This window comes from Gnatocerus cornutus, chromosome 7, assembly GCF_029298725.1.
Source record: "Gnatocerus cornutus isolate USDA-ARS CGAHR chromosome 7, icGnaCorn1.1, whole genome shotgun sequence".
NCBI lineage: Eukaryota > Metazoa > Arthropoda > Insecta > Coleoptera > Tenebrionidae > Gnatocerus > Gnatocerus cornutus.
In genome coordinates this window covers 8,186,363-8,210,413 of record NC_142239.1, presented here as the reverse complement: position 1 = coordinate 8,210,413, position 24,051 = coordinate 8,186,363, and the positions used below count along the sequence as shown (strand labels likewise).

Sequence of the window (24,051 nt, the reverse complement as noted above, 5' to 3'; positions counted from 1 at the left end):
AGGATTTAATTTTGTTTTTGTAAACCGGGTGTATATTTTTTTTAATTATTTGTCTTTAGCTAAAAAATATTTTTTTTTTCAATTTTGACATAAAAATACATTTTCTGTCATTGTTTGAGACCTAAGAAACTCAAATTTTCTTCATTTTTTCACTAGTAATTAACTTATGTTTCTACTAATTAGTAAGTGAAAAAGTTACATAACAATGAGAGCAAGTGATTTGACATGTCAAAATTGACAATTATATTTTTATTTAATTTAAGCGAAATTTGAAAATTTTCACATTGCACTTTTAAGCTAATCTAAATTTTAATCATTCCTCAACTCTATTATTACAAGTCCACATTAGATTAAAACAAAACTCAGCTTCACACGTTGAGTAATCTACCTATATTATTTGTCTGTATGTCCTGAAACTTTATTTCCAAAAATTTTTTCCCCAATTTCAGTAAATTTGAATCAACAAAAAGGCTATAATTTATTGGGGATCAATTCTGGTCATCAGACAAGACCCACCACTTGAGGCACAGCAAAATAAGACCTAAATAATTTTAGAACAGGGTTTTAGCAAACATTGAAAAATTACCATTTTATGACTACCCAGATATTCTGGGACGGTCAAGATCAGACTCGTACCTGCCCTGGCGAGGCCCTCAAAATGTTTTCCGATGCTGTTTGGAAATAAGCAATGGGATGGTGCATTATTTTTGGACGCAATTGTACCTTCGGTGTTTGTTGCCGATAGCGACCAGTTGGGTCTTTACTTGCTTTTACCCGATAGCAGTTTATTACAATTGGGCGGAACGTCAGTGACCCCCTAGGGAGCGGTCGTAAATTATGAGATTTGAAGATGATTTGCGTTAGTTGTACTGTTGGTTGCCTATTTTTGATTTGTTTTTTATTAATAACTTCAAAATTATAGCATAATGACAAAAACAAAAATATCACCTCCATAGAGGTCTTAATTCTCTACATGTTGGTATTTTTTTAACTTTGTAGGTTGCTTCATATTCCTTAAAAACGAAAAATGGGAATTAAGGTTTTTAATTAATTAAAGTCAAATTTTTCACATTTTCAAAATTCGAAGATGTCACCTCCATAGCTCTACCTGTGACGCATACATATAGAGGTCGAGCGATTTTTCAAAGTCCAAAATGCGCTTCAAAAACGAAAAATCGTAAGCCATATACCGGGTATTGCGTCAGCTTCTAGAGCTTTGTCAACTATGAGCGTATGCAAAGTTTCAAAATTTTATCTTTAAAATTAAAAACGATTTTAGGGGTGGACACAAGTGTTGCCGGACCCTGATAACAAAATAGCACCATTTTCTTTGCGTTGTATGAAGTTGCCCCTGCAGTTGGTACATGTAGTCATGATTACGTTTTAATACAATCATATCATCTTTACTAAAAGCACAGTAACTAATTATCTTTTCCCTAATCGCTTCTTTGATCCTTTTGTCGCGAGCCGCATAAGCACATTTAATTTCTATTGCTCCCAAGAATTTTTTTGATTGATGTCAATAAATAACCCGCACGACTCTACTTTTAATCCCGTAATACTTTCAAATTTAATTTTAGCCCGTTCTTCGTTATAGATTCCAAATTGCATTGACTTTAGCAGTGTTTTTAATGACGCTCTATCGATACAAACAATATTTTTAACTCTATTCGCAGTATTGGTTAAATCTCCCATTTTGAAAATCTTGCCAAAGTTACTTGCAGTTAATCGGATGGCTCTCTCTTTATTCCACTCATTACTTTTCCGCTGGCTCCGAGTATTTTTTTCAATAGTAACTGGATCCGATTGTGATATCTATAACAAAAACCCGTCTTTTACTTTCAGAAACTCATCTGGTGACATATCACCTATCAATCAAAAATCTTATGTTTCATAGATTTCCGAGTTGAGAAAAAATGACCAATATCAACAATTCTACGACCATCGGGAATAAACGTTTCGGCGTTATTTTTATGCAAAGTTGAATTTTCTTCAATTAGGAAAACTTCTTCTGAATAATCACTTTCACTAACATTAAAGTTACCGTTATCTGAGCTATTAATTGATTTCTGATTTGTCGGTTCAGACTTTGAACACTGTCTTCTTTCTTTAAAATTGATTTAACAAGTTGTTTTTTACTTTTACGTTTGGCGAACACGCTAAGATTGTTTTTGAATGTATGTCCCATTTTAGGTAAATTAAAAACGGAAAAGCTATTTTCTACTAATTAATCAGACCTATATCTACTAAAGTCCAGTTTAATTCCTAATTATGTTATTAAACTAATTATTATTGGTTCTAATAACCAAAATTATAAATACTTAGCTGTTGATGATAAGCAGTTGAAAAATCACAAAGCCAGGAAAGCACTATGTGACGCACTCAACTATAGTGATTAGTTTAGACCTCTTAGCTCATTTATATTCTTTCCTACCCCAATTTTTGTTTTTAGTCATTTTAGGCCAACATCTGGCATCAATATTTAATGTGAAAAATACTTGCAAACTAAAAGTTTGGGCCTAAGAGAATAAAATGCAAATTATTTATTACCAAAACGTGCAGTTTTAAATTATTTTAATTTATTACAAGTAGGTGAATTGGGAACATTTCTGACCAAACTGGCGGTTTCTAAGAAAAGTAAGAAACCGACCGCCTCGCCCAAGAAATGTTTTACATAAAAGGAATCAACAATATGTCATGTATATACATATTTAACAATTTTTTATTTCAAAAGAAATACCGGGTCTTCAAAATACTGAATAAAATTTTTAGCACTTTGTCTCCAAGCGTTTTCAGATTAAAAAAAACTTTCCTCTTTTATTTACAATTTATTGTTTGGATGATAACAATGTTATTCCGCAAATAAAACTTTGCTCGGACGGCCATTCATTTTTATCTTGTTTGTTTTTTAATTTTAAGGGTTCCGCACCGTAAAGCGCAGAATACCGCTTGGCAATGCAAAACGAAAATCCAAATTGTGGTCACATCCTATGGGTTGGAATAGTGAACGAAATATGAATAAGTTGCTGAAACACTTTTGTTTTAGGGTACGAAGCCGGTTTTTGAAAAAAGTTGTTAATTGTTTTTATAAAAAATAAAACGTTTAAATTCTAAAATCCATTTTCAGAAGAAGTTATAAGCCGTACCGTTTTAAAAAAATGCCGAGGTTGTAGCAACTTTTATTTTACAATATGGTACGAAGCCGTTTTTTCTTAAAAGTCGCAACTTTTTTAGTTATTGTGAAAAAAGTCCATCACAAAATAGGGCAATTTTTGCGAAGATAGGCAACTCAACTTTCTTCTGGATGCATGATTTACGATATGCAGTTAAGTACTTAATACTCTTGATGGGGTGTCTGTCCCTTTATGCCTGCAGTGAAGAGACCCATCCTGTCATAAAAGAATCCGAGTTTTCAAATATAATACAATTTTTACTTCATGGGTTTCGAGTCAACAAGTTAACTTAATTTTATTTAAATTATTGTGTAAACCGGCTCGTAATATGAAAATGCATAAAATTGATAATACAAATTTTTATGTTTTTATTGTTTCGAAATTATGTCAATTTTTACACTATATGTTTTCAAATTTATTCGAAAATAAAATTTTTATCGTTTCATTTTAACACCATTTCTGTAGTTTACTAAATGGCCTGAATGTCGTTGAATCGGTTGAATCTCTCATTTTGAAAATCTTGCAAAAATACTTGCTTTTTCGCTAGCTAAATACGAATAATTTTTTCAAACTGGATCCGATTGTGATAATTTTAACAAAAACCCGTCTTTTACTGTCAGAAATTTCTCTGGTAGAGAGGTACATATCATCTATTTCAACATGTACATTGTATACTATTATTTTTACCGTAGTCCGTATAACTTTAATTACTAAAATTTGCAATTCGAAAGATGGATTATTTGTCATGAATATTTTATTACTTGGATTTTTAATTTTGCTTATCAAAAATTATCAAAAATACAATTTATTCCCAATCACCAAATTTCGTCAAAAAATGCTAGCACGCGTTTCGATAGCAATCAGAGCGATAATTAAACTCATTTTTTGACGAAATTTCGTGGGAATAAATTGTATTTTTGATAATTTTTGTCAACATCTAGAGTTGATCCAACAATTTTCTTTTAATTTTGCAATTTTTATTTTGTATTAAAAAAGTAGGCTATTAGGAAGTCGTAGATAAAACGTTGCATCTCACACGAAGAATAGCAGTCTTATAATCTCGTGCTCTTACATGCCTCGGGCTAACGCCCTTGACAAGTAACTCACCACACTCATAATTATAATGATGTCTCTATCCCACTGGTTACATAATTCGCGATCTGAGAACTATAAGGTTCTAAGTGATTTTTTGTAATATGTAAGTTAAATTGTTTGGTTCGATTTTGTTTAACATTTTCTATCAAGTATAAAAAGAAGTAAGTTAATACTTTAATCAGCCCAAAATGATATTATGTAATAGATTCTGTCGTTTTTAATTAAATAGTTAATAAATTAAAAATATCGCGACGTGAGAATTATAAGGTTCTAAGTGATTTTTTGTGAAAATTTAATTTGTCTGTTTTGCGATTTTTTTAAACTTTTCTATCATGTATAAAAAAGAAGTGAGTTAATATTTTAACAAGCCAAAATGACTTAAATAGGCCATTTTTTTAAATAAATGCTTAATAAATTAAAAAGATATCACTGATAACGTGAACACTGATCAATTTAATGCAAATGTTAGTTAGAACCTTATAGTTCTCAGGTCACGATATATGAGAACCTTATATGTAATTCTCAGCTCGCGAAATATCTATTATGTATTCATTAACACATCAAATCTTTCGTAGTTATTTAAAAGCCAAAGAGATACAAACATCTGGCATTGAAGGACACACTTGCGGCTAGTTAAAGATTTTTTACAGCATTTACTCTATTGTGTTCAATGGTGGGTGCGGGACAGGGCAGTTTTAGGTAGAAAATTTAGATCCCAAAACAACATTCCAAAAGAAAATTTCTACAGAGGATTTGCATCCTTATTGATGATTGACAGCTGTCAGGTCGACTGCAAGTTGGGTTGCATAGTTACGAAAACTGAAATTTTGCTTTACGGTGTTCCACCCTTAAGGGGATATCGAACAAATTTCAGTATAGGGCAAATTCAATGTATTTTTCCAAACACGATTACTCGAAAACTATTTGAGTAAATTGCTTTCTGTTTTTTGCATATGAATCTGTTCAACGTGCACTATGTTGAATGCTATATAATTTTTGTAAAATGATTCTTTAATGACTTTTTGATTAATTAAATATGAAAACTTGACTAAAAGCGAAATAATTTTTAGCACTCCACATGCGTAGACTAATTTTACATAATGTCGACCAAACCGATTTTTTTTAAAGTTAATAGTTTTTGAGAAATCGTGTTTGGAACATTTCATATTCGAAGCATGTTATCCTTGTCTAGCAGTGACATCTCTTTTCTCTGTACCAGAGAGGTCTGTCTGGTAGGTAGAAATGCGGGTACCATAAATCAATTTTGTAGCCGAAGGGATAGTTTACAACTGAAGCTTTTCCATAAACACACAAAATCTTAAATTTGCCTGAAACAAGATTTTTCTCTTTTATTCAAACTGAACGTAGCTTTGAGGACAATCATTTCAAAATTTTGAACTTTATATCTGATGAATTAGGATTTTAAATTGTTTTAGAATAGTTTAGGTGATAAATATTTGACTTTATCTTTATTTTTTAAGATCTCGAACAAATTTCAATATAAGACAAATTCAATGTATTTTTCCAAACACGATTACTCGAAAACTACTTGAGTAAATTGGTTTCTGTTTTTTGCATATGAATCTGTTTAACGTGCACTATGTTAAATGCTATATACAATTTTTGTAAAATGAATATTTAGTGACTTTTTGATTAATTAAATACGAAAATTTGGCTGAAAGCGAAATAATTTTTAGCATTTCACATGCGTAGACTTTTCAAAATTCACACATACGTATTTTGAGAACAAGCAGACAGTAGTATAACGTTTTGTTGTCAAAATTATGACTTTGGGGTGATGAAAAGACTGAAAAATTTCTGGTAATTTAAAGGTTTTAAAGGATAGATCAATCACTAAAACAACAGAATATAAGTACATATTATTTATAATTTAATTATTTCTAATTCTGTTCACTATTTTTTGTTACATTTACAAAAGTCTTGGACAAAATTCGAAGATCTCAGTTCATCTATTAATTCTTCAATTTTTGCAATTACTCAAATCCCACCTTTTCGGGAAAAATTTAATTTATTTATGAAGATAAACATTAAATAATAATAATGAGATATTGTAATTATTACGTTTCATGGGTGTAATTTGTAAAGTATCGGACTCTACTATCAAAGTATTTAAGATTTACTGCCCATGGGCAATAATAATTTGGCCATCAATGCAGTCAAAACTATTAGCTATTGTCCTGACCACAAGATGATGGGAATAATAATCTAAACTACTCGGGCTGGGATTATAAGATGTAGTTTTTAATTTTGGTTTAATTACCGTAGTAAGCAGACTGACCATGGGTAACTCACTAAAATAGTGCCGTCTACAAATAATGAGGGTTGAAGGGAGATGCTACATTTGACGTTTGGATGTTTAAAATGTTTCATATAATTTTTCCTTTACGCAGAATTTTGAAGCAGAATTTACCGTTACAGTTTGTTAGATATCCCTTTAAAATAAGATATTTTGTTGTACTTTGTAGGTGAGTGTATAAGTTGCATTATAATTATTTTTACAATTTTATATTAATAATACTCCTCATTTATTTTGAATACCGCATTTCAAGGTCAAAATTTGTGAAAATTGTGGAGCTCTACGGCCAATTTGAGAAGATTTATCCCTTGAATTGAACATAAACGAGTACTGGAACACCCAAAGACATGTTCGTGATTGTTTTCAATACATAAATCCTCTTAAATTTGTCGTAGAACACCACAACTGTCACAAATTATGACCTTGAAATGCGGTATTCAAAATAAATGAGGAGTATTCCAGAGCTCATTACTATCGGTCCACTCAATAAAAAGTTAAGTTGGCAGCAGCCAGAGAGTTGAAACTAATATTACTAGAGGATGAAAAGGTGGTGGTGGGGATGTGTTAACAAGGGCGCCACGTTGGAAATAGTCTTTCTTTAAATGTATGCAACCAAATTTGATTCAATGTACTGATTAAACAAATTATTTCCAAGTTTTTAAAGATTCGGCTCAACCACATCAATAGACAGCTTAATTTTAAATTGTCTGGAGGAAGTTTTAGACAAAAATGCACCAAAATTGATTTTTAGACACCAGTAATAACAAATTCATACAATTTGATTTCACTCTTATTCATACTTTTGAGAGGGGCTCAAATTTTATGCCAAGTTTTGATTTACAACATGTGCAAATTCAATAGTAAACCAGTTTTTTTTTTCGTAATTTACTGCAATATCTGCAATATTATAATTGTTGCGATTCATTTGTTTTGCTATCAATTTTTAAATCAAGTAGCTTATGACTTTGTGAGTATTAAACCTTTTTGTTTTCAATGCAAAAGTCCTTACACTGCTCAAATACAATTAACTCAAAACTAATGTAAAAAGAACGAATTTTTGTGAGCGCAAAAGTTTACATCAAAGTTGGCGGCCAGAGAATTTATGATTTATGATGTGCATAATAAGTTCTTTTCTTTATTTTTTTTTAAATCCTCGTTTTTCTTGATATAGTTTATACAGGGTGTCCCAGAACTCGCGCCCCAGAGAGAAAGGGCTAATGGAGGCAACAATTTTGAACCAAAATTTTGAAACCATAATTTTTTAACTCACAAAATAACCGAGATAAGACAAAAAAACTGTAGCCAATCCCGAAGCCGAACAGAATTTGAAAATTGGTAACTATGGACACATACTATCATCCATTGGTCAGTTAAGCATTAGACTCTCGTTCCCTAGGAAATTGGAATGGCCATTTACTCCACTTCTCGAATAAGCTTTTGGGATTGGTTGTTAACTTTGTATCAGTTCTCGAATACTATTAAACTTAGTTAATTTTTGTTTTGAAATTTACCATCTGTATTGCTGTCGGCACCCTCCCTTGTTCTCTAAGGCGCGAGTTCTGGGACATCCTGTATATTTATTACGATAAATACGTTAATATCACAAAAAAACTGCAAAAACAACCTCTTTTCTATATATTTTAACTATTTTTTAAATTGACCTATTGTAGTCGTACGTGATACGAAGGCAAAACGTAAAAATATTGTTTAGTACTTTGTTTAGATCTCAAAACATCAACTTTTAAAAAGAGTATATAAAATTAGTTTGAATTTATCGGGGAGAGTCATAATTAGTATAACAATTCTTTGAGTTTATTTAAGTTAAAAAAAATATTGAACTGTTTATCAATTGTTGATGAAAAGTGATAATACGTCTAGTGATTTATGGATATGTTTTCTTCAATAAAACAGCACTTTTATTTACTTGTGTCGTATGCACACCCCTTATTAGTAGGCAACCCCCATTTACACTAAGCCCAAAACACAGCATTTGGCTATTTCCAATATGGCGCCCATCTATGAACAGTTTTGGTTACCCTCTCTACCATCTTTTCATCCTCTAGTAATATTAGTTTCAACTCTCTGGCCGCAGCACCTAGCAATTATTATCGGTAACAATTGGCAGTAAAAGCGTTTGACCTTGACGCAACTCTGGCCTGCGTAGAAGCTAATCGTCTTGCACAACATTGCCAAAACTTGTCAAATCTATTAAAAACTTCCTGTTGCAACAAATATTTAATTAGTTATTGATTAATACACTCAACTTTGACAACGTGTTAACCTCAAAAATCGCTACATTCAATTTTCCCCTAATTTTCTCCCTAAAGATTTGAAAGCCTGATTTACACCAAAAATTTTTCGAAAATTTACACAGGAGAGTGGGCTGATAGCAATGAGATGGACTTTATATTATTTTACTCGTTTCATTATTTTTTGGGTTTTTTTGAAGCACTAAATTTGGTTGTATTGGATAACTTGCTAAAAATATGTTAGAAATTGCTATGTTACGACCACTGTGCGTTGTTGCTAATTATAAAGTGCTCAAAGAATGCAGTATTGGTGTTTAAAAACGAAATAAATATTATTTACGTCATTACTATATGCAACCAATAAAACAGATTAACTTCCCGAGTGGGGAATTCACTATGTGGATTGGTAATTATGTTGGTAGCGCGAATGTTACTGTTCGGCCATATTGTGTCAACCGGGAACAAGGAGTGACGCAGTTATTGAGCATGTGGTTTTTATTGTTTAATTTCGTTAGTAATCGGTAACCTTTTTTGTTCACAATGGTGTTTTTTATTGAGTTTTTAGTGTTTTACGGTAGCAAAGTGGGTTAAATATTTACTCTTCTTGAATTAAAGCAGGTAAAAAATGCTCCAACTGATAACATCGAACGATGACTCCAATATTTCTTTATTTCAGATGAGCTTTACGTATTTCAGTTTATTAGGACCACCGGATTGGGTGAGTTTTTATATTTATAGTCTTAATTTTGTTTTTAAAGTTATTTTTAGGAATTTGTTTAATATGTACTTATCTTAACGTTTAAAATGCAGGTAATAATTATGGGTGGTACATGTGCCAGTTCCGCTACACCGGTAGTCAACTATCGTTATCAAATTAAGGCTATTTATCTCTAGATAACGACTCCGAGTTGGGTTTACGTAAATTGACTTGGAAAAGATTGTGAGAAATGAAATAACACATTGCGTCGCTTAAATGCAAAACCTGACATCTGCCTTCAACCCTAATTTTTAGAGCAATAGATAGGGCTTTACTAGCTCTTTTAAATGTGAATACGAAGGTGAACCTTTTCAAGATCTGTATAGAACCAGAATTTTTATTGCTGTCAAATTTCGGTCTAATGCAGATGTCGGGTTTTCTTGAATTGTCTTTGAGGTTTTCACTTCAACACACAATAATTGTTTAATTTAGGACAGGTTTTGTCATTGTGAGTGAGTTTTTTGCATAGAAACAGATTGTTGTGACTTGGCTTTAAATCTTTAATATTAAATTCAGCAAAAGGAAAAAATCTCACTCAATCTGTAGTGGAGTAGCAGAAAAGTTATCTTGATTTCTAGAACTAATTATTTTCTGCATTTTAAGTGCTAGCCTGTATACTATTCAATTGCTTTTTATTATTTGTAGTACAGTTGAAGTAGAATTAAAGGGATTTTTTTTGATAAATTTTGCACTGCAAGTATAACAAATATGGTTTAAAACCATGGTATTTATTGTGCTAATTTGCGCCTTTTAAATAAACTTGGAAATTTAAAACTAACGCTGTAGTGCTATTTTTAATTGGTTTTAACTGGAAAGTGGAAGTGTTCTTGCTTTGGCAACTTATGCATGTTTGTTCGGGTATAAGAGATCAACGAATTTGAATTTGTGTTATTTCATTTTTGTGGCTGTAGCTGCAGATTTGCAATTTTTTTTGCTTTTCTTGTTTGCAAATTATGAATTTAAAGGTATTTACTGGACTGATCATGCAAGTTCAAAAGAGCACTTGATTTACATTTACAATTGTTTTATAAAAACTGTTATGTTAGAGGAAAAGAGGAAAGACACTTATTCTGCTACCTGGGTTTATTCACTCTTATTAATTATTACTTAACTTATCACTTCTCGGTTCTTAATATAATTACTTCCTTATATACAGAATGAGCCCGAGTGCAAAGATTTTAACCGTTGTAGATTATGATTTCTCATTTTCTCAGCAGCACTGGGCCAAAATAAGTATTTTTAAAGTACTTAAATCGCCTAATGAGTTTAGTAATCCCTTCTGTGAAGCCGGAGGTAACTAGAAGGCGCTTATATTAAAATTTTTCAGCTTGAACTTTTTGGACCACTTATATAAATGGGCATAATTATTATCATTGTTATTATTTTTATTGGTATGGTGTGTAGTTAGTATCCCAATAAAATACAAAATAGTAGAATACTTATGTATCTAATTGTAAAGAAGCATTGCTTATGAATTAATGAGTTATTAATCACCTCTGCGAAAAAGAGATCATAAGAAGATAAAGCTTGACCGCTTTGGATTATGTACCTACCTAAATTTTTCAAAAACTTAACAAAATTCTTGGAACCACTTAGAAATAGTGGCTGTTATTATGATTGTTGAATTCTTATGTTTTTTATTATTGAAAATTGAGTTTATTATTAACTTTATCATCAACCTTTTTTTTAATTTTATAGAAATCTAAATTTAAATTTATACCAAACATATCTTGCCACTTCAAAAATTCTTTCAGATTGTTGCTGGTTAGAAATTACTAGTCATAAACCAACCCTCATAAATGACCATCTTAAAGAGGTAGCCACCCGACTTCGAAGAGGGTTGTAAATCATGCGCCAATTCCAACAAAACGATTGTTTTCAGAGTTACAATTTAAAATTGTTTTTTAAAATAAATTTAATTTCGACAAACATGAAAGAAAAAGAAATCAAGAGCGAGGTAGATATTGCCAAACTCTTTCCAATCGCGTAAAAATTAATATATGTATATATATATACAGGGTCCGGCAACACTTGTGTCCACCCCCAAAATCGTTTTTAATTTTAAAGTTACAATTTTGAAAATTTGCATACGCTCATAGTTGATAAAGCACTAGAAGCTGGCGCAAAAATTTGTTTTTTATCACGGTTTGGTTGGCGTCGCGACGCCTAAGAAGTATAATTTTTAGCGATTTTCGAGTTCTTGCGGAAATATTCGCGATTTCATTTTTTTTTCAACATAACTGTGATACAAATATCTGAGTTCTTATTTTAAATTCAATACAAATTGTGTTTAAAATTTGCAAAAGAAACGCGGTTTTATCAAGTTAGTTTTCAAAATTCTGACAGCGCAGCGGCAAACTATGTTTACACCAAAATTTCACAAGTCACTTCATTCGCTTTTATAAAGGTTAATTTTGATGAACACGGGCATGTTGCACTTTATGGACACCAGAAATCGTTAATTTACATCCACAAAGTGACAATTTCACCAATTAAGACTTGTTACAATCTAAAGCGAGCCAAAGGATAGATGTCATTTGTGACACAAGATGTTGACAGATGGGTGTAAACGTAGTTCCCAATTTTGACGTAATGAAATTGGAAACTAACTTGATAAAACCGCATTTTTTTCTCAAATTTTGAAGACAATTTGCATTGAATCTAAAATAACAGCTGAGATATTTTTTACACATTTATATTGAAAAAAAAAATAAATTAGGGGATAAAATCACAAACTCTCACAATTAACTAAAAATTACATTTTTAAGGCGTCGCGACGCCAAAACTATCAGTGATACAAAACAAATTTTTGCGTCAGCTTCTAGAGCTTTGTCAACTGTGAGCGTATGGAAATTTTCAAAATTGTATCTTTAAAATTAAAGACGATTTTGGGGGTGGACACAAGTGTTGCCGGTCCCTGTATATATACAGTATGTGCCCGGATTGAGTTCACAAGAGGGAAAAAAACTTTATTTTCCATTTTACAAAAAAATGACAAAGGAATAACATTTTTGCTTAATTCAAAACTGATAAATGTGCAATTAAAATTTCAAAATTATTAGTTTGTACTCTGAAATTCAATTTTTCCATATTTTTATTTACTAAATTGTTTCATTGTATGTAAATATAAGCAGGCTGTGGATTCAAAATAACAAATATTACGTTAAAGATAAAGGGAAAATATCAATAAATAAGGTGTATAAAAGTATATAAGTATTAAAAATCGGATAAGAAATGCAGTTGCATCCATAACAATAATTGAGGAAATTGAAAACATTCTTAAAGAATTACGAGTTAGAATTGAATTGTGTGCTGAAAGACGTTGTGGGTTAATCGAATAGTTGAAATTTGTTTAGATTAACGAATAAATTTTATTCCTTTGACATTTTTTTCAAAATAAAAAATAAAAAGTTCTTTGTTATTTTTTGTTTTTTTATTGGATTTGTCCAGAGATTTGGAAAATAATAGATCCGGTTACCTTATGGAAATTTGGACATACGTTACACAAAACATGTGCAACAAGAATTTTTATTTCCGTCCCTACCTATTGCACTGATTCCTATCGCTGATACGCTTATGCAGTATTGTCTCTCTCGTCAGGATGGAACCAATCAGAGATCATGACGTAGATCGTTACTCGAATTTCAAATGGCAAATCCAAATTGTCATAGCTAATGTCAGTAAAGAACTTTGAATGCAAGGTTTTGTGAATTTAAAAGTTTTAGACGTTATTTCTCTTGTATGTTGCTAAATTTTGTGACAAGGTTGTTTCATCACTAGTTTGATTTTGTTTTGCTGTCTTTAATGTTGAAACTTTCATTCCTTAATAGGCCGAAGCTCTTCAACATCAAGTGGAGACTCTCACAATATGAATGCGGTAAAACCGACCATTTATAGCTCCACAATTAAACGATATTGATACAATTCTCAGTGTGCATAACATAGTTTTCAATAGGTTTAAGGTCAAACACTAATGACAAAATCAAAATTACCAACGTGTGACTAACACTTTTCTAGTCTGACACCAGAAACCTGGCAAAATGGAGAAGCTAATTCAAACAGCCTAGATTAATTGTAAGAACATAGAAAACTTTACATTAGACCCTGACTTCTAAAGAAGAAAATGCAGAAAGTCTCTTTTAAGATGTATTTGCCACTATTTACATCAATTTGATTTTGTTCCTCGTACGAGTGTAAGAAAAAAGCGCAGTCTTCTCTCGGTCTGCCACGATCTTCTTTTACTCCTTTCTACTCATTGTCAACCTTTTTGCCTCTGTCCAAATCTTAAACAGAATCTTATTTGCTACAATGTCACAGGTTTCCTAGCGTGTTCTTCTTTCTGTTCTTACTTGTTGTCAGAGCTGTCCATTATTTTGTTAACCAGTTCTGAGCTTCATATTCTTTTGATGTTCTAAACAATCTACTTGTCCCTTTTAAATGTATTTTTTTACTGCTTTCATGTACATTTCTTCAATACTTTGAACATTTCCCCATTCATCCAATTTAGTTAGGTACACCTTGGATTTTTATTAACTAGGATATTTCTTTCACTTGAATCTTGATCTTTTCTCTCTTCGTCAAAATCCATGTTTTTCTTCCTCTCCGTATGTTTGGTGACTTCCGTTTCAATTATAAATCATCTGCTAATCGCATAATAATTCACGACGATTTAGTTCAGAAACATGCCAGTTGTAATATTCCATTGATTTTTATTTCACTAGTTAGCCCTTATTTGTACCATTTCTATTCTACGCTTATTACAAAATCTGTTTCGACAATTCTCGCACAAATTTGTTCAAATGCGTCTTGAGCCAAAAATTCCTCTTTGAACTCACTTTCTGTCGTCTGTAGTATGCGACGTCGGTAGTTTTATGGTGCTGAGAGAACTTGTTGTGTTACAGTACGTTGGATTACTCATTTTGCTTTGAACTGTCACACATTACAATTGTTGTCAATCTGTTGTCAAATTTTAAAATTAGCCAATCAAAAACTCTCCATCCTGGCGAGAGAGATAGGTATAGATTGTATCCAGCGAATGCGTGCAACAGACAAGGACGAAAGTTGTAAAGCTAGTCGTAGATATGTTTCTAAGACTTTTGACTATGTCCCCCCATCTATTAATTCCCAAATCTCTGGATTTATCCCAAAATGAATTGTAATTAACTGAATAACATCCAATAACCTTTTATCGATTTTAAGAACACAGCCTGATAATATTAAAGTTATAATTAAAGATTTATTTTGTGGCCGGTGAAGGGGCTGCGTGTAGATTAGTTAAGGTTTCCCGAGTAATTATCTTCCTTTACCGGCTCTAACTCACAGGAGTGTTCGGGCCAAATATCAACTTACGATTAAACCCTCCTGGAGCCATTAATGTTAGATTCTCTTCGGAGGCTAATACAATGTTGGCCCAAAATAAATGGTAGCGTAACATAGGAACATGGCAATAAACAACTGTATCAAAGATCCAGGTTTTAATATTAAACATACAAGGGCGTGCGACACAAGAGTTAGTAGAGTAAGAATGTTAGTTAATAATTATCACTTGAATTATAAAACAAAGTCAATTTTCTTTCTCACCATTTCTCACATAGAGCCCATAGGGCCGGGAGGAGTGGCGCGGCGGCTCATAGCAGAATTCGAATGTATTTATTTGCTTCGTGATGGTTTGCATCACGGAATTTGGCGAACTTTGATGGCACAAGCACTTTTACGAAGGGAAAACTGAACTTTCAAAATGAAAAGACTCAGAGTGTTGTAGAGAGTTCTAAGAGTTATTTTTACCAAATTTCTTGAGTTTATATAGTCCATTATTTGCATGATTATGGGTCGTAATACCAGCAACCATTTTTGATTGGTTGTTTTTGTTTTTCCTTAATCCGATTGGTTGCTAGGGGTTGGTTAGGGGGTTAAATTCTTCCCCTTCTCTAATTTAGGGGTGGTTTTTTAGTTCAGCTATTGAAAAAGAGATGTCGTTGTGTGTCTGTTTTCTATAGAGTTACTGGATTAAGAGAGTACCGCAATGGACGCCATTTTCACTCCAAAAAAGTGCGCCAAATTTAAAAGTAGAATTAACTTAAACTGTAAAAAATGACATTGTAACGGGTTTAATGGGATTGCTACATCAGTGAAAATAAGAAAGTATAAAATATCTCAACGATGTAACGTAAGTGCAGGAAAAATAATACTAAATAACTAACCATATCTAAATACGTTTATTTCAACTGTTTCAGTACACTTCTCATAGTAATGCTTCGTGATGATCTACACGATTCTGTCGGATCTGTAGTATGTTTGCTATTTTTTCTATTTGCAGCACGCAACGCAAAGAAAAATCGCGTCCGCATGAACAAATTAACAATTGTTTTAATGATACTATGGCAGTCTATGTGTATAAAAGTATTATTATTGAGGAACAATGCAGCAGCACCTAGGACAGTAATTTCATTGTTCAGCATTTGATGCTGCACTGTTTTGAAAAAGATTTCGGCGTTTTTAATAAATTCAAATAATTCAAAGCTAGGATACGTTAATAAATTTTCTTTATAATCTTTGAGCTTAGTCACAAGTAGTATATCATTATGTTCATGCTCTTGAGGATTGCATAACAATGGCTGGTAGCAATTAGTGCAAGTCTTTGGCTGGATTTTGTGGAGAATGTTGCCAAGTAAATAATATAAACCTGGGGCACTGCTGTTTATCTCTTCATAGTCGTGAAAATCAACAATGGGTATCAAGTCTACATAATTTTCATCAGTGACTGGTGCGTCAGGTTGTAATTCTTTGCAGTATTTTATAAGAGCTCCAGTATTTTCAAACCAGTAATTACCTCTTGTCTCAGCTTCATACTGCGACAACAAAATCAATCGTAATGCTGTCTTAAAATCATGTGGTCCAGGAACAGGTGTTCTAACTCGAACCATAGAAAATAAATTCTCAAGGGCGTCTTGGGTCAAACGCCCCAATATTAAGTATTTAAAATTTTCTCTTTCAAGATATTCTTCTTGTAAATCAAGAGCAGTCTGGGTTGCCAGCAACATACCACTCTGGAAAGTGGCCAGGCATCACGAATTTTCATTCCTCTGATAATGTCCATAAAATTCTGGAAAAATGATATTATTTCGTCATAGGCTGTTCTATTGTTATAAGATATCCCCATTTTTTGATGTCGAGCGGACATCAAACTGAACCAGTGAAATAATGTTTTGCAGAACCACGATGTTGTTTGGTAATGTGAATTCAACTTATTAATGCTAATATAATACGTTATGGCAGCTGCTGTATCATTATTAAACATTGCGAAAGCTAAGTTGACGTTCATTTTGTCGAAGTGTGTTGGATTAAACATAAACTCTTTCAACCTAGGAGCTACTTTTAATTCTAGGTTCTCTTCTAAATGAAAAACGTTTTCAATTGCTTCCAGGTTAATGGTGTTGGAAAGCAAATTGTATTTGTGAACAATCTGTTCATCCATATAAAACACTTTGTGCTTCAGCAATGCAGTTGCCACATTCTTAAATATATGAATGACATCTGGCATTATATATAATCGTTTTTCTTCATCAACAAAGTGAGGACACCAATTGACAATTTTTCCATGTCGGTGAGCTGTGATATGCAACAGTCGCCAAACAGCTCGGTTTTGCGGCCCCATATTTGAAATCAGCGTCCTAACAGTCAAACGTCTGTGACGGGGTCTTTCAATGACGACACGGTTATGGGAGTATTTATTGTTTATTCTTAACTAATTCCTACTAACTACATTGATACTAATCTAATGACTTAAGACTACGTACTTACAATATAGGGGTAGACATTTGTCTCACGCGACCACAATCCACTTAATAATCACAACGACCACCAACTACCAGCTCTGTAGTCACTACCACTTCTACTACTCGCTAACTCTACTAATACTGGCTAACTACCCCTTGTACGTTGCTCATGTCACCTCGCTTCCGCAAGCTGACTTTGCTAGTCCTCCGTTTTGGAGTGCTAGCTAAGCCACTTGCGAAAACCCGGTGCAACGTACAAAGGTAGTTAACCTCTTAGTCGCAGCAATTATTAATTGCTGACATATGCCCACCCCTTAAGAATTGTCGTCCCGACAATTAACTTATAGCTTAAACCTTAACTAAATTATCCTAACCATTTACATCTCTATCTTATGCCTAATCTCCTCTTCTGTCCCGCACTTCCCTCATGTCCGGAAACGTTGACTCCTTGCATCCTGTCACTAGCTTCGACTAGAAGAACAAGCAGAACTTCTCCACACCTCGGAGTGGAACTCTTCCAACCGCACTGACGTGTCTTTCTAGGTGCGAAAACTCGAACTGCTCTGGAGAGGGGCTTCGTCTCGGTCACTCTTGGGTTGTACCTTCTTCTTGACCATTTAGGAACTCTTACTCAGGAGGATCTTACTTAGGTTTTCAGGAAAGTTATGTGGTTACGGGATTCTCAATAAGGGTGAGGTTAAGTAAGCAGGGAAAAAGAATGGTCGGTCTCGTTGTCCTCGCCGCTCCTTCGGCACCATGTATCAACTCAAGTAGCATTGACCTCCAGCCGTCCCTTCCAGATCACGCAGTTTCTTGTTGGTTCCGTTGAGTGGTCACTCTGCCTCCACTTTGCCCTCCGGTTCTTTGATGGTACTCCTGGAAGTCTGATGTTCCCTCTAGCCTACCACTAGGACAGTCTGGTCTTGTCGTGACATCTCGGACGGTCCATAGGTGATGGGACAAACAAAAACAACAATTACAAACTAAAATATTTAACTCCTAATCTAACCTTACAAGCTATTTACAAATTTCTCTAGCGTTTACACGTATTACCTTACTCTAAAACTGCTGACAACAAGAATGCGAAAATAACATTGTTGTTGTCGACCTTCACCTTTTGATCAGCTGTTCCATTACTCGCGTATATCTCCCAACCCAAATAAAATTTAAAATATCCCTCTTTAAAAAAGTTTCCCGTTTTTCCCCATTCTTTTTTTTTTCTGTGTCTGTTGGCTTACCTTGTTTTACTCTCTCTCCTCTTCGCTCAAATTCCTTGGTGGGTAGAGTGTAATACTGGCACTCTGCCCCTTTGCCAATCCGAGTAGGGTCTCCTTCCCTATCTCAACATGGCACGTGCTCTGCGTTACCCTACTGTCCTCCTCTGGCAGTCTCCGAGACCTCTCTTCCCGGGAAGGGCAACCGTTTTCTTCATGCTTCCTCCTACAAATCTTTCTAATCGTCCTGACGATTAGATACTAAATTAATACGAAAAAACACAACAGACATCGCTATAATGATCGATTGGTGCCACCGCTGTTCCATCCATGTGCACCTGGAGTGGTGACGGCTAGCAATCCAATTGGGTTTCGGCGGATCAAAACATAGACCAACTCTACAGATAATACCATTTTCCAGTACATCCTCATACTGATTTCGACTAAGTCCTGTTGAACAAAGTTGTCATGGCATAACACTAACAATAACCTAAAATCACAAGAAATTTTTATCCTAATATTAAAAAAACAAACAAGAAAAAAAAAATTGTATGCCTAAAACTTAATAATAACATATTTTAGACGTCATCGCTACTGGCCGGACTCGTCCAAGGGTCGTAATAACTAAGTATACGACTGACGTGAACAATTTCCCTTTTTGATTTGTTGTTTGAACCCCGTTCGATTTCGTAATTGACGTCGTTAACCTTTCTGGTGATTGTGTATGGTCCGAACCATCTGCACATCAATTTTGGACTTTTGCCCTTTTTTCTTGCAGGCATGAACAATTTTACCTTATCATTCACCTCAAATTCCAAATTTCGATGTTTTTCATCATAACGTTGTTTGTCGTATTGTTGACGTTTCGTGATGTTTTCTACTGCGTTTGCTTGAATCGCCAACAGTCGTTCTCTTAGCTGAATAATATCCGCGTTCTCTATCTCAGCCTCCGTGAGATTTGCCTGGGAAGGCAATGTTGCTAACCTACCGAAAATTACCAAATAGGGTGGATACCCCGTCGTTGCTTGCACGCTCGTGTTGTATCCGAATGTGACTGCTTTCACGTAGTGGTCCCAATCTCGCTGGTCAGTGCTCGTAAACATGGCAAGCATTTTAGCAAGAGTCTTGTTGTACTTTTCGACAAGACCGTTACACTGCGGATGGTACGCCGTTGTGTACAGATCTTTTGCGACTCCCATTAGTTTAAGAAGTTCGGTTACCATCTGACTCCTAAAAACTGTTCCTCGATCACTTAGAAAACAACGCGGCGCCCCGTATATACAAATTAAATTCTCAAAAATAAATTTGGCTACACTTTTGGCTGTGGCATCACGCAGCGGTCCAGCTATCGCGTATCTGGACACATATTCCGTACATACTATAACCATCGTGTTTCCTGATCGAGATTTTGGAAAAGGCCCCATTAAATCTACTGATACAATTGACCAAACTCGGCCAACCGGAATTGGGTGTAGCAGCCCCGCTTTCTTCTTAAAGTCCTCGCCTTTTTTGGACTGACAGTCTGTACAACCCCTAACGAACTTCTCAACATCCTTTTGTAGTTTCGACCAATAGTACCGTTCCCGAATTTTGTTCAGGGTTTTTGTGGTGCCTAGATGTCCGCTAAGAGGATCGCAATGGTGGTTGTAAAGGATTTCTCCAATTAGATCTTTCGGGATAACTAGCAGTTCGTCAATTCCAGTTGCATTTGCATTCTTTTTATACAACACTCCATCCTTTATAACAAAGTTTTTTGACCTTTTCCTGACTCCGATTGGTAACTCATCGTCACTTTGTTTTTCTATTGCTGTTATGAGCTCTTTTAACTCGTGATCTTCCAATTGTTGCTCTCTCAGTTCTTGGTTTGATGTCAGATATGTGGGAATTTCATCTGCCTCTATTTCGTCGCTGATCTTTCCAATCAATACTGGGTTTCTTGACAGGCAATCCGCGTCTTGATGCTTTGAGCCGCTTCGATGCTCGATGCTATAGTCAAATTCTGACAACTTTATTGCCCATCTTGCAAGTTTTCCTGTTGGGTCCTTAATTGTTTTTAACCATCTGATAGCGCTGTGATCAGTTATAATCTTCACATGTCGTCCATGAATTAGATGTCGTAGATAAGACAAAGCCCATACGCATCCTAAGCATTCCAGTTCCGTAATTCCCAAGTTCCTTTCATTTTTTGTTAAGCTCCGACTAACGTACGCAATTGGATGGCTTTCTTGTTCTTCGTTTTGTTGTAATAAAACGGCTCCTAAGCCTTGAAGGCTGGCGTCAACTCTCAATTCACAATCCTTGTTTGGGTTAAACCGTTGTAGAACTGGAGCTGTGGTCATTTTCTCCTTTAAAGTTTTAAACGCTTGCTCTTTTTCGTCGCCCCATAAGAATGGCGTGTCCTTCTTTGTTATTTCGTGCAGTGGTCGTGCGATGGACGAAAAATTTTGAATAAATTTTCTGTAGTAGTTGCACATTCCTAAGAAACGTTGAACTTCCTTGACTGTACGTGGTGTAGTAAATTTGGCGATACCCTCTATTTTCTTTGTATCCACACTAATACCGTTTGTACCCACTCTGAAGCCAAGAATATCGATCTCTTTCTTCATGTACACACATTTACTTGGTTTAAGAGTAAGTCCTGCATCTTGTAGACGTTGGAAAACTCTTTTCAACTTATCAATGTGTTCCTCTATAGTCTTTGAAAAAATTATAATGTCATCCAAATACAGTAAGATGTCCTTCCATTTCATGTCGAAAAATAACTTGTCCATGAGCGCCTGAAATGTTCCTGGAGCATTGCATAGTCCAAACGGCATGACTTTGAACTGGTACTGCCCCTGACCTTGAGCCACAAACGATGTGTACTCTTTGCACTCTTCTTTTACGGCCACTTGCCAGTAACCACTCATTAGATCTAATGTAGAAAACCAATTAGAGTCGTGCCCAATGTACGTCAACACATCATCAATGTTCGGTATGGGATAATTCCATTTCTTAGTCACTTGATTCAACTTCCGATAATCGATGCAAAATCTCATATTTCCATCTTTTTTCTTCGCCAAAACTACCGGAAATCCCCAAGGACTATTACTGGGTTCAATTACATCGTCTTGTAACATCTCCTGGATCTGGTCATCAATAATATTGCGTTCCTTGTGAGACACTCGGTAGGGTTTGCATTTGATTGGCTTAGCATCTCCGACGTCGATGTCATGTTCCACCAATGTGGTTTTACCTAGCTGCGATGGTAAACTGGCGAAAATTCCGGAAAAATCTTTTAACAATTTCTTTAGCTGTTGCTTGGCTTCATCATTCAATTCGTTGTCGATGTTATGGTCTTCTGTACGCACTTGATCAGTCTCGAGTGTTGTTTGCAAGGTAAACTCATCCGCATTTAATGTGACCGAATCTTCTTGTAACCAAGCTAACGTAGTGCCTTTAAAAATTTTTATTGGTGTATTTGCCCTTGTGCTGATGACAACGTCCAAAGAGCCTTTGTTGCAGTCCAATTGTTCCAAAAGTAGGCCTCTTTTGACCAAGAAATTCTCGTTTTTCGCAATCACTAAGTTTTCTGCTGAGTTGGGAATTCCCTCGACACTTAACGTCATTTGTTTTTCCTTTCCGGGTCGTATGACGCAATCTTGGGATGCCGTAACTTTAATTCTTTGGTCAGCGTTTATCGTTGTCTGTAGTGACGTCTCAGCTGGGTCATTGAGTTCTGACCTGATTACGTCTGTCCTCGTGCCGTCTTCTTTCTTGAAATGAATTTTTCCCTTACCAAAGTCAATTATTGCTGTTTCCCGCATTAAAAATTGTACGCCTAAAATAAGTGGACTTGGCAAGTTCTCTACAATGATGGCCTCATCCTCGAATTTCTGATCATCCACCATTATACTAAAATCCGTTTTTCCCCACGTCGACACTCTATGGTTACCTACCGTTTTTAGCAAAATATGACTACCTCTTATATCTAAATTACCTACCCAATCTCTTGAAATTAAATTAGCGCTACATCCCGTATCTATGATTATGTCTATTAATTTACCCTGTAACCTACCCTGTATTTTTAAAATATCCTGTCGCGCCCGTATACCTAACAAACTATTTGCGAGGACGACATCCTGACGCGCCCGCAATGCCGCCCTTAAACTTTTGGGACATTTTCCTTCGTTCCTTGCTGACTCGATTTTTTGTCTGGATTGAATTTGTTTCTGCAATCCCTAGCAATGTGACCAATTTTTCCGCAAACAAAGCATTTTCTTCCGTCCTGATTCTTTTGGGAATTGCGACAAGCAGCCGCGAAATGACCTGGCTTTGAACACACAAAACATTTGGGACGTCCATCTTTTGTTCTTGTGGTCGGTAGCGTTCTGTTGGTCGAAAATTTTGAATTTCCGGTCTCTCGCGTATCCTGGTGAGTCCATTGGCGATATTCCCTCGTCGGACTTTGAGTTGTCAAAAATGCTGCGTCCGCAGACATGCTGTTTATTAGCGTCAGTTTCTTAACCTCGCTAATTTTGAACGCTAAGCATTTAATGTCGTCCTTAGTCATGTCCGGCTTTGCAAACATATAGAAAGTTTCGGCTAATGCCGGTGATAGCCCTCTCTCAAATCGAGATCTGAAGGTCTCGTCAGACATCGCGGGGTCAATTTCCTGTTGCAACGCCAACAGTTCGAAAAAATATGCCTTAATATCTTCGTTTAAACCCTGTTTTCGATTTTCAAATCTAGTCCTAACCGCTCTTTTGGAATCACCGCCTCCAAATTCTTTGAGAAAATCCTCCATCAATTGTTTCCAATTCTTTGTCGCGTTATCCGGTTTTGTTATGTATTTCTGGAACCATCCTAGAGCCGCTTTTTCCAAAAACACAGGTAAATAAGAGATTTTCAATTTGTCGTCCCAGGAGTTCATCAAGGCAACCCTGTCGTACGACTCGATAAAACTGGTGGGTTCGGAACTAGCCGGATTAAATGTGGGGGGTGCCAAAAATTTCGGTAAAGCCGGTGTCTTATTTGAAGACAGTGCATCCCGTAACGTCACGTTCGCCATTCTGGTCTGTTCTTTATCCTCGTCTTCGACTTCGTCTTCGCTTTCGCCCTCTTTACTACTACTAGAACTTTCCAACGTAATAATCTCCGAGTTTTGTTCCTCGCGTTCTAACTCAGAACCCTCTGCTTTCCCCAAAATCCTTTGAATTTCGCTTAAAGTATCCTCAGGTACGTTTCGCGCCGATAATTCAAGCTTTACGTTAGCTCCCGTATTTTGAAATTGTTCAGTACTGCGATATGTTGGCTTGAATTTTTTGTATTCCGCTTCCCTTTGTCTCCTACGTGTTACAGGAGGTGATCCCCGGTCCGTCATTCGAAATTTTAACTAGCGCAAAATCGACTCCCATCACTATGTCATCTTTACTCGACCCTTACTACTCACACAATCACATCGGTACTTTCTCATAGTTGAGATGAAACAA

General features: G+C 35.0%; 1 protein-coding gene across 1 annotated transcript in view; it reads left to right on the top strand.

Moving 5' to 3' along the window:
- Window positions 1–9,257: 9,257 nt before the first annotated feature.
- The window catches only part of LOC148170692 (uncharacterized), a 119,507-nt gene continuing 104,713 nt past the window's right edge, over window positions 9,258–24,051 (top strand). The window contains exons 1-2 of the mRNA XM_088041965.1: window positions 9,258–9,452; window positions 9,511–9,552. The gene's annotated coding sequence lies outside the window, so the exon portion shown is untranslated. The remainder of the gene's footprint in view (window positions 9,453–9,510; window positions 9,553–24,051) is intronic.